The 14,839-nt window shown below is 34.9% G+C and overlaps 1 long non-coding RNA gene across 1 annotated transcript in view; it reads right to left on the reverse strand.

Annotated features, from left to right (window-relative positions):
• Positions 1–14,839, reverse strand: part of LOC143215227 (uncharacterized) — an 87,495-nt gene that overhangs the window by 25,645 nt on the left and 47,011 nt on the right. The window lies entirely within an intron of this gene.

Below are 14,839 nucleotides of genomic sequence, written 5' to 3' on the forward strand. Positions count from 1 at the left end.
ACGTTTTGCGTTATTCGTGAAAGGATAGATAACTCATTACGTAGATTTTAGCTACCCTCTGTTTTAATTGCAGCTACGTAACACTACGCTAATTCTCCCTGATGAATTTCATCCGAAGATTTCGTTGAAACGGAAAATACAATAAAATTATAAAATATATTCAAATATACACTTGGAAATTATGTGCATCTATACAATCATATTTATCATAACTGGATTATACGATTTTTAAGAAAAATAAGCAAGGGCAATTTAAAACTGGAAAAAAAATAATTTCGGAGCCCCGATAATATAATTTTCAACTGACTCAAATTATTCAAAAAAGAAAGAATTTCTGAGGTCTTAATATTACATTGTATTTTTCTTTTTAGATTTAAAGAGAATTTTTGGATAATTTTAGAGATTTAAAAAGATTTTCAAAATTATTGATGTATTTATATAGTCATTAAAATTATCAAAGTAAGAAACAAATTTTTATTTGGTCCCAGTACCTTGTAAATGCTGCAAGAAAATTTTATCTCGCACAAAGATCCACAGTCTAAATATCACACTCGATTTTCTTGGATACGGAATTTCATTTAAAAAGCTCAAATACATATTTTGCAATAACAACGTCCACGTAGAAGATTTAATTCGATTAAAAAGTGTAATAAGAATAATTCGCTACAGGTTTGATCGAATAACTGTGTCGACAGCGTTGACTGATTTGTCGTTTACATCGTTACTTAACTGCATCAAAGGGTTTATGGCTGATTAATAGCGCACAATACAAGCCAGAGTTCCGCGGAACACGTGATACATGCGATCAAGCTCCGAATATGTGCATGGAAAATGCGATACGAGTGCATACTCTTCTATCTATGTTTGGCATCGCTGCATTCCATGCATTAAATGTAGTACGAAAACGTACATAAATGCATGAATAGTTCATGCGAAGTGAACGTTCTTCGAGACCCCCGATGAATCGAACTTCCTTTTGACTGCGGAAGAATCTCAAGTGAGCAAAGCCAAAGTCGGTGTTTCTGTTTTCGAATGCTTAGGGATCGTCGATAATGCGTTCGAAACGACGAGCCGCTCTTCTTTGCGCCGGATCGAAAATATTACAATAGATTTGAATACAAGGCAACAAAGATTGCCTTGGGATAGACGCGTCAAGCATATTCTGCAAAATTTTTCGTTAGCTTCTCTTAAAATTGTTTAAAAGTGTAGAAATTGTTCTACTAAAAAATATTACAATAGATTTGAATATTAGGAAGCAAAGATTGTTTCAGGATACACATGTCAAGTATATTTTGCAAAATTTTTGATTAATTGCTTTGAAAATTGTTATGTTGCAATTTTTGCATATGCAATTTGTGTGGCCAAAATAGCAACACTTGTTTGTAATAGATTCTTTTAATTAAATGATTAAATTATTACGGACAACTTGAATAAATATTTATTTCAATAATGCAATCACTTGGGTAATTTAATTTTAATAATATGCAATCGCTCACTTTTAGTAATTTAATTTTAATAATTCGATCATCCAATTTTAGTAATATAATTTTAATGGGTCCATCGGTCAGTTTTACTAAATTTCAATCATTTGAATAATTCTTATTTTGAACACTCGTTAAGAGTATTTTAATAAATTTAGGGGAGAATCTAAACGAAGGGGATCAGAGTTATTGGAAAAATAATTAGAGAATTTATTGAAATTAATTCGAATAAATGAAAATAATTCACAGACGATACGTTGGATGTTCTCTAAACATGATAACGCTTTTTACCACGATACTTCATTCCATCGATAATCGAATTTGAAAATATGCCGGGTACGTGTGGCACTGAATAAGAATAGGTTACTGCGCCCGTTCATGGTCGGCCGTTTCTACTTATTGTAATCGCGAGAGCACGCGCGTCGGAGTTTTGAATGTGTATTTCCTCGGAGTCTAATTCTCATGTGAACTATTGTATACTGTTGCTTAATTTCTTCACGAAGATAAAAAGTAACAAACTTGTTTCAAATAATAATTTTGTAGAAATTAAATATTTTCCTACTTGCCAATTATACTAGAGAATCTAAAGAACTATATGAAGAAACTTAATATTTAGCAAAATTTGAGAAACTGTCCAGAATATTTGTACCGTGTAAGTTTAATAATCGCAGATAATTGAGGAAAATAAAGAAATAAGAATATCTACGACAATAGTGAAGATTTTACATCCAGAGCAAATTCTATTATTTCTTGCGATAATATCATGTAGTACCATAATTTGAAGTAAAGTGTACAGAGTAAGTATGTCGTTATAATAGCGTTTTTATACTGTGCAAGCAAAACTTGGGAACAGTAAAGTGTCCAACAAGCCGTGAGGAAAAGTAGAGCGTAAAAAGAGTCGCAAAATTATCATTGAACAGCAGATTTTTATACGCTTCATTTAATAAGAATTCAAATAAAAATTGCAATAAAATCCAATCAAATAAATTATTTTTGATGTGTGCAAATTTTTCTGTAGTTTGCCTAAATACTTTTTTGGCTTTCCAGACCGATTCCAAATTGAGAAAGCAACAATTTCATTTATTTTATCATTTACTATAAATTGGTGTACTACACTGCGGTGCATAACTATAGCACCGTTTAAATTTTTACCAGTTTCAGACTTTAAGTGAAAAGTGCAAAAAAATTTATTGTAGAAATTGTGAAAGTATGAAAAAAATGGACTGTAGACTAAATCATATTGAAATGGCCCTCTTATACAAGACGATATAATCGAAAATGTGATTTTCAACTGTTGCGTAACTATAGCACCGTCGTTGTTATTTACTAATTTCACTAAACAAAGTATCATAACGAAGTATCCGTGAAAATAGAAATTGAAAAAAGAATTTTCCACAGTAAATATAAAAATTTGTATCTTGAAAATGCCGCGTGGTACATATTTAACGGAAGAAGAGAGGGGTAAAATTTTAGCCCTGAAGGAAATAGATTTTAGCATGCGCGAAATTGCTCGTAGGCTAGGAAGGTCACATAAAGTTGTTATAAACTTTTTACGTGACCAAGATAACTATGGGAAGAATAAAACGGGTGGACCAAAGAAGAAATTGAGTCCACGTACGGAACGAATAATTGTGAAAACGGCCAGCAACACATTAAAAAGTTGTAACCAAATTAAAAAAGAACTTAATCTTGATGTTTCACGGTGGACTATACATCGAGCTTTACAAGCAAATGGAAACATCGTGAGACAAAAATTAAAGTCTGCACCCAAACTTCTACCGCGCCATAAGATTGCAAGACTTCAATACGCTCGAGCAAACATGCATCGGAACTGGCATAACGTAAGTTAATTTCTGAAAATCTTCTAAACCCAGCTTATTGTAATTTCTTTTATTGACAATTAGACTATCTTTTCGGACGAAAAAAAATTCAACCTTGATGGACCTGATGGGTACAATTCCTACTGGCGAGATCTCCGCAAGGAACCACGGTATTTCACGAAAAGAAATTTCGGTGGAGGAAGTCTTATGGTTTGGGGGGCTTTTCACAGTGATGGCATGTTACAATTAGCTTTCCCATCGAAGAAAATGAATAGTGATGAATATATTGGTATCTTGGAAAACAATTTGCTACCCTTTCTACAAGAAAATAGTACTACAAATTGGACGTTTCAACAAGATAACGCGGCTATACACACAAGTCGAAAAGTGATGGCATGGTTCGAAGCAAACGATATTAACAATATTAAATGGCCAGCATGTTCACCCGACCAAAATCCCATGGAAAATATCTGGGGCATAATTGTTAGGAACGTTTATGCAGAAAATCGGCAATACGGAAACGTTTCCGAATTAAAAAGCGCCATAATCGATATTAGTAAAAAAATCAGCAGAGACATTTTTCGGAAACTTATTGATAGCGTACCAGATAGAGTTTTCGAGTTAATTTCAAAAAAAGGTGGTCCTACAAGATATTAAAATCGTTTATCATTGTTTTTATTGATGTGGTGCTATTGTTACGCAACAGTGAAATTCATACTATTGTTTGTATCGTTTTGTACAAGAGGAGAATTTAAATTAAAATTAATTTAAACTTCAATATTTTTCATACCCTTCCGATTTTTACAATTAATTTTTTCGCACTTTCAGTCTGAATTCTGAAACGGGTAAAAATTTAAACGGTGCTATAGTTATGCACCGCAGTGTACTTCTGGCAAAAAAAATATCAATCGAACCAGGCGATTCCGATTGTTCAAAGAATTACTTGAATTTTAACTGAAAACAAAAAACAGTTTCGTTTGTACCAGGCACGCATAATGTAATGGTTAACAATATGAACAAAATAATAACTGTTTTTACGAAATATGAAACAATACACTGTCCAACAATACGTGAATATTATAATATAAAAGAATAAAAGAATTACAATAGCATGACAAAGTAGTAGCCCATTGCAGACGTCCAGCAGATATAATAATACATTACGTGTGTAATAATAATAATAACAGAATAACACAGGTTCAATAAACTCGAGCACCGGCCCCAGTAATTTCTCATCCACGAAAATCCATTACCGGCAGATTTCTAAAATTCGATTCAGCTCGATTTTCTCGAGGAACGGAAATTTGCGCAAACATTCGCAGTCTGCCGAGTACAAATTGTTAAGTCGACTCGTGTTAGTGCACCTACTTCGCGACATCTGTGAGGGATCGATGTTACCGTTCGAATTTCTTTCGAAATGTTCGAGCTGGACGGAGCCAGAAGGTCCAGGGGGTTAAGCTTCGGGGAAAAGTGGGAAAAGGGTGGACGTGGTCAGCCGATTATTGGCAGGCGGCTCTGGTATCCTACATAAATCAAGCCGGTCACCAACATCCGTGTTGATTAGCAGTGATATAGTTCGGGTGTCACGCTGCGAGTTCACTCGGTTTCGGTGGAGGGGGGGAAAAAGAGGGAGGATAGAGACAGGGAAGCGAGACAAAGCCAGAGAAACGAGATCTATAAACGAGAGACGCAAAAACTGCTGGCCAACCGTTTTTAGAAGTTCTCGCCGACAGTTTGACGAAGCTGCGCTGTCTGCCCAGTTAAATATAGCTTTCGATTTCGCTAGCGACGTCTCGGTTTCCGAGTTCGACTCCTGGCTAGTCCCTCCGGTTACGATAACACCGGGTCGCTCTACGAGCAGTGCGTTCTTCTGAAAATTTCCGTCTGCACTACTGCACAAAATGATGGCGCGTGTGCTCTATATCGAACACTCCACTTTTGCGCAGCGATAGCTACTTGAATTTGGTGATCCTGAAGTTTTCTACTTCGTCTGTAAGGTCTTCCATTAAGAATTGTTGCTCTTCGACGTGTGGTTAGTAAAATTGTAAAGTACAGCGTTTTTTAATAATTTAAAGTGAAACTTTTCAATGAATTTTGTTAGTGAGTCTAGTTTCTTAAAACATATATAAAGAGAGAGAGAATAACACAATATTTTACGTGCCCGAGCAACCAATAATTTAGCTACTTTTTTCAATGTCACCGGATCAGAGGAATTCACTCGAATTTTGAAGGATAGAGTGGGGGACAAGTCTTGGGGGAGTAAAACTTGAGAGAGAAAAACTTTAGACAAAAACTTGAGACAAGTCTTGAGGGACAAGTCTTGGGAGACAAATCTTGAGGGACAAGTCTTGGGAGACAAATCTTGAGGGACAAGTCTTGGGAGACAAATCTTGAGGGACAGGTCTTGGGAGACAAATCTTGAGGGACAAGTCTTGGGAGACAAATCTTGAGGGACAAGTCTTGGGAGACAAATCTTGAGATACAAGTCTTGGGAGACAAGTCTTGGGAGACAAGTCTTGGGAGACAATCTTGGCAGTCAATTCTTGGGAGACAAATCTTGGGCGATACCGATTCGAGTCAGAAAGAAAAATGCAGAAGACGTTTCATGGATGTGTTAAGACCCTATTACGGAAAACATGTCCGTCTGCGACGTAACTGCACGTAACATTGGTATTTATAGCTATACGGGCGAGAAAGTCTCGTAGTTTCATCGCCCTTAGGCTTACTCACACGTGCACGCGTACATTTCACTTAGAAGCCGGACCATAGTTCCGTAGAAAAAACGATACGAGAGCCGTGGACCATAAAGGCCCAACTGAACGGCTATCCGGCATTTCGGTGTTATTGCCCCCAGACGAACAAATAGAATTTAACGGTGCCACCCCCAGCCTTTAGTTTAGTGCTAAGTTTTTACGGAAAAATTTCCAACTCGCTCGAAAATTCGTACGCATTGTCTCGGGAAGCTTAGTCGTCTTAAGTGAAGTGTTCCTTCACCTCCTGTTTGTCCAATTTCACTTTTTCTACCTTTAACTGTCCCAGCTCTCGACTGCTGAAACTGCAGGACTCCATAGAGTTTGTTCAACCGATGATAATTATGTTCAGCCGTTCATAGTCTCGCGACAGTTATAAATTGTTTTCTTACGCGTCCAAAATTGGCTGCACCACTATTGAATTATTTAACTAAATTATATTAATACAATTTAATTTGATTAAAAAGACTGAAATTCGAGCTCGAAGAGTATTTGATACGATTCCACGTTTTTGAACTTCATGATCATTTACGAATTTTATTTAATCCCTTGCCTCTTACGATTTCTTTCACAATTGAAGGGGTGTATAGATAAAGGTGTCATTTGTATGGAAGAAGGAGCTAGTTACTTTGTACTTCACCTGTACTGGACCAGGAGGTCAACAAATAATTATCTTTTTTTGTATTAGAGATTAACCATAACAATATATATACTCGTAATTGATTTGTGTTATTGTCTTCATTCATCAAAAAAGGACAACATGTTTTGTTAAAAACTCTTTTACAGAAAACAATTTGTTACTTGACACTTTTATCCATCCACCCCTTCAATTATCATTAGATTTTTATGTTATCAGTAGACTGCGGATCTTTATGCATTTATAACAAAATTGAGTAGATGAAATTCAAAATTGTTGTGAAATTTAAAAAATTGAAAATGCCAATATATGATTTCTCCTCTATTAAAATCATTAAGGGAAGAAATAACATTCAATTTAGTTTCTATTTCAGAGACACTTTGTATTTTGCATGAAGATCCGCAGCTTAGTTATCAATCTTCCACATGTACTGTACTTCCCTTACTATAATTTACAATAAACATTCGTGTATTTCGAGAATAGATAAACACGGTGTCCGGACATTCAATTTCTAGCTAACTTCTCATCGAGTTCCGCGCGAATTGAATAACTGTGGGATAAATAAACATATCCCCTCGGAATAACACAGCTCGGAACGTCTTCCTCCCTGTAAGCTCATATCTTAAAACCACTCGCCGTGAAAGTTTACGATGCGACGGTGTCATAACAATTCCGTGAAAAATTCGGTTCCACCGACAGTACAAAGTCGAATCCTCGCATGAATCCCGCTTTCAACAAACGGAGACATCGGACCCAAGCATTCGAAATTTATGGTTCTTCACCCGTAGTTGCCAGGTGCACGAGGAAAGATCAATGTTCGTGCGAACGAACCCGGCCCGCAATATACTGAAGCATTCTGTTTAGACTGGCGGAGTAGTGGCACGCTATAACAAGTACTTTGCAGATGCACGAAATGAACCAATTGTTCTTTTTACGGGCACTAACCGTGCCCAATAAAAAGGCCGATGGTCATTAAATTCATTGACATTCATCAGTGCATGCACGAAGTGCTACCGCCGGATCAAACTGACAGGATGAAGCAAACATGTTCGCGCAAAAAACGAATTTCCGATAGTACAATCCATTCGTTAAATAATAACAAAGAAGAGACGCGGTTGTCGAGTCAATGTGTCGTGTTCACACCAATATACCCGAGCCGAGAACAATTATTTCATCTCGAAATATTCACAATTATTTCGAGAACAGTATTTCATGGGCTGTGTTTCCGTTTACGTCCATTCTCAGAATTTGATGAAATTTTGAAAATAGGTTCCATTGCGATTACCAATTACATTGTAATTTAATTGACCGAAGATCTGAATTATAAATTACAACATAATTGAATTACAATTCAATTCAATTACAATGTATTTTATAATTGTGCTCCATTGCAATTACGAATTACATCGTAATTTAATTGACCGAAGATCTGAATTATAAATTACAACATAATTGAATTACAATTTAATTCAATTACAATGTATTTTATAATTGTGCTCCATTGCAATTACGAATTACATTGTAATTTAATTGACCGAAGATCTGAATTATAAATTACAACATAATTGAATTACAATTTAATTCAATTACAATGTATTTTATAATTGTGCTCCATTGCAATTACGAATTACATTGTAATTTAATTGACCGAAGATCTGAATTATAAATTACAACATAATTGAATTACAATTCAATTCAATTACAATGTATTTTATAATTGTGCTCCATTGCAATTACGAATTACATTGTAATTTAATTGACCGAAGATCTGAATTATAAATTACAACATAATTGAATTACAATTTAATTCAATTACAATGTATTTTATAATTGTGCTCCATTGCAATTACGAATTACATTGTAATTTAATTGACCGAAGATCTGAATTATAAATTACAACATAATTGAATTACAATTTAATTCAATTACTTTGTAATTATAATTCTGGAGTAATTCAATTGTAATTCTGCACAACTCTGCCTGCCAAACACTGTTCGCGTAATAAACCGTTCATATATGGGAGGCCCTACTGCATTAGAAGCATTTATTTATTTTGAAGCATAAGATGTTTGGGTAATAGAGACTCGAGAGACAGAAGATGGAGGATTAGTGGATCGAGACCTACCGGTTCTCGAATAATAGATGCTCGGATGGGAAGAGTGTTGTATATTGATCTACGCCACTATAGGAAACAGCAATTCGACGCCTCATAGGAATGGCAGTGGAGAAACATTGAAAAAAGGTAGAAGAGAGACAAGCTGCAATAGATCGGGCCACGAGAGTCAGGCTGCGGAGGCCAAGCGCCATCCTGAATTCTAAATATGCGCATCGTGTTACGTTTGCACTAGTGAGTCAGAAAATATGCTGTTTACGGTGCACCAAGGAACACGTTCACAAGTGAACCCAGGTATCCGTGTAGACGGCCGACACAGACGCGTCCCCGCGCGAAACGAGTCCAGAGTGCACCGGTGCACCGGTGCATCGTGCTGCAGGTTGCGTCGTTTCCACGTACAGCCTCCTGGTCCGCGATTAAGCCGCGGGTTCTCAAATTCCACAATATTTCGGCGATACTGATACACTGGCTGCAGCCGGAATTCTAATAAAATTGATCAACCGAAAGCCTCGTGCGCAAAAAAATCCATCGAAAATACGATTGCCAATCTGCTCTCACTCGAACAAATAGAAATAACTTTGGTGGAATTAAATGCAACTCGTAATTGGCTAAATAATCTGCTTATTGCTTGCACACCGGAATGGTAATTAGTTCGAATGAATGTCTTTTGAGAAACACACTGTGCTTGTATGAAAGTCCATCGAATTTTAATAAAATTGATAACGTAAATTTCGTGTGCAAATATTTCTCGAAAATGCAATATCGAATTTGATCACTCAAATAAATAGAAATAACTTCGGTGTGATTGAATAACACTTGTAATTGGGTTAATTATCTGCTTATAACTTCCAGATTGGTAATTAGTTTCGAATCATTTATGGCGCATGAAGACTCGCAGTCTAATTATTACAATAATTTACACTCCCTTCTCATTTAATCTTGAAAAGCTCAGAAGCGTTGTACAAGCTTATAAGCATTCAACGACCATCCTAAGTGAAAAAGAACGGAATTACTTTGCATTACTGTGACACTCTACTTGCCACTCCCTTTATTCTAAACATTTAGATAGCGCACACGATTAATTGCATTCATTCAATTTGAATAGGAGAGAGCTGAATTTGTATTTAAAAGTGACTTCTTCGAACTTCACATATACCATGTAAATGTGGTAAGTGATATGCAGATTTTATGCATTCGCGTTCCATGCAATTACGTAAAAAGTAAAAGGTTGAATGAAAATCGGTGAAATTTTATTTTATCTCTGCAACACCGTCAAAGGGTGAATGAGTGGCTTCTGATGTTTTTCAAAATAGCCCAGGGAATTGTAAATTCGCAACAATATCCGTCGCCTATTAATCATCGCGCTAAAATTGGGACAGTCGAGCATTTGTTAAGGGAACGAAGACAATTAAGACAGTTGGAGAAATTGTAGTCTAATTGTAGAATGCGCGTAACATATAGGCTACAATTTGTCCAAGTGTCTTAATTTAAATCTGTTTGGAGTAATGTGCAATTTACAGTTTGAGAATCCATGAGTTTAAGGTATGCACCATTGAGATGCAGTCGTCGAGCGGTGTTATCTCTGTCCGTTTCAATGATGCTCCCTTCTGCTCTCTCTTTCTCACCCCCATCTACATCAGCAATAACTTCCTCGAATTCCATATGCATGTCTTGACATTCTGTTCTGATGAAGCTTGTGGCATTCCCATATTACGTGTCTTCCACCATTTTTTAACACCAGCGAAATTTCAAATTACTATAACCCTTTTCCCAAGCATAGCAGTTGACGAACATGTGATTTATTAATTTTCATTCAGTGGCGTGCGGCACTTGCAATTGTTGAAATGTTTAAAAGAAGAAATCTCTGGAAAACTAATGGTATTCGCATGATCTTGAAATGATCCTGAAATGCCCTGCGCCCCTCAGGTTTAAGTTTCTAAATGGAACTCTGTGTATTTAATAATATTTTAAAATTCTTCAAATGTCTCTGCCGTCTTCTATTTTGTTAATTCGTTTTTGTTATAAACGCACGAAGTCCGCAATTATGAGCCATTTTAGATTTTTTATTTGACAATTATTGAGATCATAATAGATATAGGTGTTTTCATGGGAATTGATTGAATACATTTTTTGACTCCAGTATATATTATATTATAGTATAATAAAAATCGCACAAAATAGAAATAAATTTAATCTCGTTATTTTTAAAATACCATACAGATTAGTAGCATTTGATGATCGGTAGGTTCAGTGTTAAGATAGTTGCATTGTTACAATTCACCGCCTTCGATCTGCACAGGAATAAGTATGACGTTTAAGACACCAAGGACTCTGTATTATTTATTATTCGGTAAGTTTTACTCGGATATGTTTTAGCATCGCCGCGAAAAGATGGTTTTAAATAAATAATAGAAAGGTAGAAACCGTCTACCTTGGGGCGTGAAAATATAGCTTGTGTGTATAGCCTGTACGAGTTCAGAAGAGATACAAGGATAATTACAGAATTATTTCAGGAGGAACGATTGTCAAGTATTTACAGTTTCGACTTCGCATTTATTCTTAGCTTGTGGCCAATTTTAAACGGGTCACGACACGAGCTGTCACGTCGTTTTATTTTGTTAATGGGTACACTTAAACTCCGAATCTATATATATCTATAACTTATAAACAGATTGCAGATTTTTATGAACGGTTATGGACGTTAATGATGAAGACTGAAATTGCACACACGTTAATTTCCTGTGTATGCAAACCTAATATTTTTTCATTGGGTCACGAACAATATTTTATTGTCTTTTATCATATTGTATTTATTTTTTATTAAATTTTTCAATTAAATCAAAATTATATTTTATCAAATTGAATACATATATTATTTTGCACCTATGAATAAACCGATGTCTAGTTGTAAATAATTTCAGAGATAATAATACAAGATTTAGTATGATTTAATACAATTTCATGTGATATTTATCTAGCTCTATTTGCAATATCTATCTTATTACAAAGAATAAAATTTTACTTAAATCCACTTTCTAGAAATTCCTCCATAAAAACAGGAATCATATAAACATCCATAACAAAATTTCAAGAATTACAATATAGTAAATAAAATGTTTTTGTATTGTGTGCATGCTCAACAATAAACTTTTTCCAGTTGTTTTTCGTGACAAAATGTTCCACAATAAATCAAAGAATAAAATATTCTGTTATTTTCAAATATACCACAATGAATCGATATGATCGACATCAGAATGCAATAATTAAATGCCAAAGTGATTTCACACACATGTACAATATTACATTTTTCGAAAAAGAAATATCTTTTTTTATCTATCACAGAACGAATCAGACGAACTAAAAGGTCATCACGCAACTATAACATTTCAATGTTGATGGAACCTCGCTAGATAGTAGGACGTACACAAATATTTCTCCCATATTGTTTTATCTGCAATCATTCGCGTTGAATGGCTAAAACTATCAAAATGGATGGAAATCCTGTTTGATAGCGTATCATGGAAATTGCACGTTTCATCGAAAATATAGGTCGATATTGTTTGTTATTCATTAATGATTCGATATGAAAAATGCACAACTTCGAGAGAATATTCTTTCCATTATTTACGTAACTACAATTCGATTGCGGATTTTCATAGAAAATAAAAAAATGCGCTGAATCAATTATAAGAAATGGAAGATAAATTAAAATATATTTCTTCTGTCAATAAGTTTAATAAAACAATGTAACAATATTCATAAATTCTTCAAATGTCTTGACAATTTTGTTTTCTTTATTATGATCATTTTAGAAATTGGAAGCTTCAATTTGGAAAAAGTGTTTAAAGATTATATATGATTTCAAAGGATGTAATTTTATGCAATTTTCAATTTTCTGTAGGCAAATCTTAAGAAAGTGGAATCATGTAAAATGTTATTTTCAGTGATAGTAGACACACACACTTTGTAGTTCTAAAATAAATAAAAATCGTACTAAATTCTGTGGAATTTTATATTCTACAATTTTTGAAAATTTTCAAAAGCTATAAATGCATAAACATCCGCAGTCTAGTAATAATTACAAATTAGTGGAAACAAAGCGCGAAGATATCCGTCACCTGTCTATAGTAAAATTGTCACTGGTATATTGTAATGAACGATTTGATAACAGCTGACGAGACTGAACGGGGAAAGTATTCTTCCAGTCTCCTACTGAAAGACAAACACGCGTAAAGAAGGGTCGTTGATTAAGATAAACCTTTATTTATAGGTGCGATTATCCTCGTTTAAGTGGAAAAAGGCCGAAGCGGCTGTTAAACGCGTTGGCGAGGGATACTTATTTTAACATAGAAGACTTTGCACATAAGTTATGTGACAGTTCATTCACTCCTTTAAAGGAATACTCTTTACGCGATTTTTCCCATACTCGACTTTTTTCGTCATTCTTACACGATACCCGTTCAATTACAAAAAGCTAACGTTTTCATACAATTTTTATTTTTAAAGTTAAAGTTTATTTATAGTTTCATCGATCTTCGGTGTCTTCTTGAAGGCAAGAACAACTATTCATTCTAATTATACACAAAGAAATTGATTAATAAAGTTCTTCGTCGCGCTTCTATAAATAAATTATGTGATGGTTTGCATCGAATTAAAATATTTTGTAACACAGTGATTACCTGCGTTTTCCGAGGCACGACATTCGAATGTGATTAATAATATTTCAACAAGATAGGGGTGGAAAAAACTACAACACCGGCACACGTAAAAAGCTAATTAACGTAATTAGTCGAATATTTTCGGACGCAAATACTTCGCTGTGAATATGTTATTGCGGTGTACACCGGCAATCGTTGGCGGAATATTCGTCCAGATATATCACTGGATTTAGTTTTTGGACGCCGGATATAATGAGATGCAGTCGCGGTCCACGTTAAATCAATATTTTCGAATTGCGAAACAGCGTCTGCCAACCAACAATAATAAGCAACAAAAACGCGTAACGCCGGTTGACGTTAATATTAACACATCTCCGGCGATAACGAATTTAATATCATTTTTGTCACACTAATATGGATATCACTTTTATTGCTTCTGACCGTGTTCGCGAATTGCTTTTCTCAAATTCGGACGTGTTTCATGCACAATTGTTAACATGTGCAGACTGAATCATTGTACGGTAGATAACTGAATACGCTATAATGTGGTTCTTCATGCAAAACCAACATTGATTGCAGGAAACACAAGTTGAATAAACCTGGATTCTTTCCTTTTCACAATTTCATTCAGTTGAAAATAATGTAATAACATTCTTAAATTTTTCTAATGTCTACATTGTTTTGTATATCAATTATTCATTTTTATCATAAAATTTGTAATTGTAAAATTGATATACGAAACAAAATGTCTTCGTTGTTTTGTATATCAACTATCCATTTTTATCATATTTGTAATTGTAAAATTGACATACGAAACAAAATGTCTTCGTTGTTTTGTATATCAAGTATTCATTTTTATCATATTTGTAATTGTAAAATTGATATAAGAAACAAAATGTCTTCGTTGTTTTGTATATCAACCATTCATTTTTATCATAAAATTTGTAATTTGGTATAGAAAATGTTTTGTAAGCAATTTGAATGATAGCAATTAATTCTTCATTTTTGTATTATAATATCCATATTTTTCCCCTTACATCATATTATAACATATTATATTATATTCTAGTACAGACCTGGCAACTTCTCCGCTGTCACTTTACGACTCCCACCACCAGTGCACTAGTTCCCCCACAATCGCTGTACTGGTTCCCCCACTATCCACCACTATTTTGTATTCCTTTCACCGTGCTTCACCTCGCGTGACTGCGAGGATACTGCCTCCTACATAAGTGTATACTACACTCCTACATATTCTACACTCCATAGAAGTTTGGTGGGGAGGACCCAGGAGTGGGGAGAGCGGCCCTCTGTGGCTCGCGGCCCGCAAGTTGTCCAGGCCTATTCTAGTACATCATATTATATTCTAATTGTATGAAA

The sequence above is a fragment of the Lasioglossum baleicum genome, chromosome 13 (genome assembly GCF_051020765.1).
Source record: "Lasioglossum baleicum chromosome 13, iyLasBale1, whole genome shotgun sequence".
Classification (NCBI taxonomy): Eukaryota; Metazoa; Arthropoda; class Insecta; order Hymenoptera; family Halictidae; genus Lasioglossum; species Lasioglossum baleicum.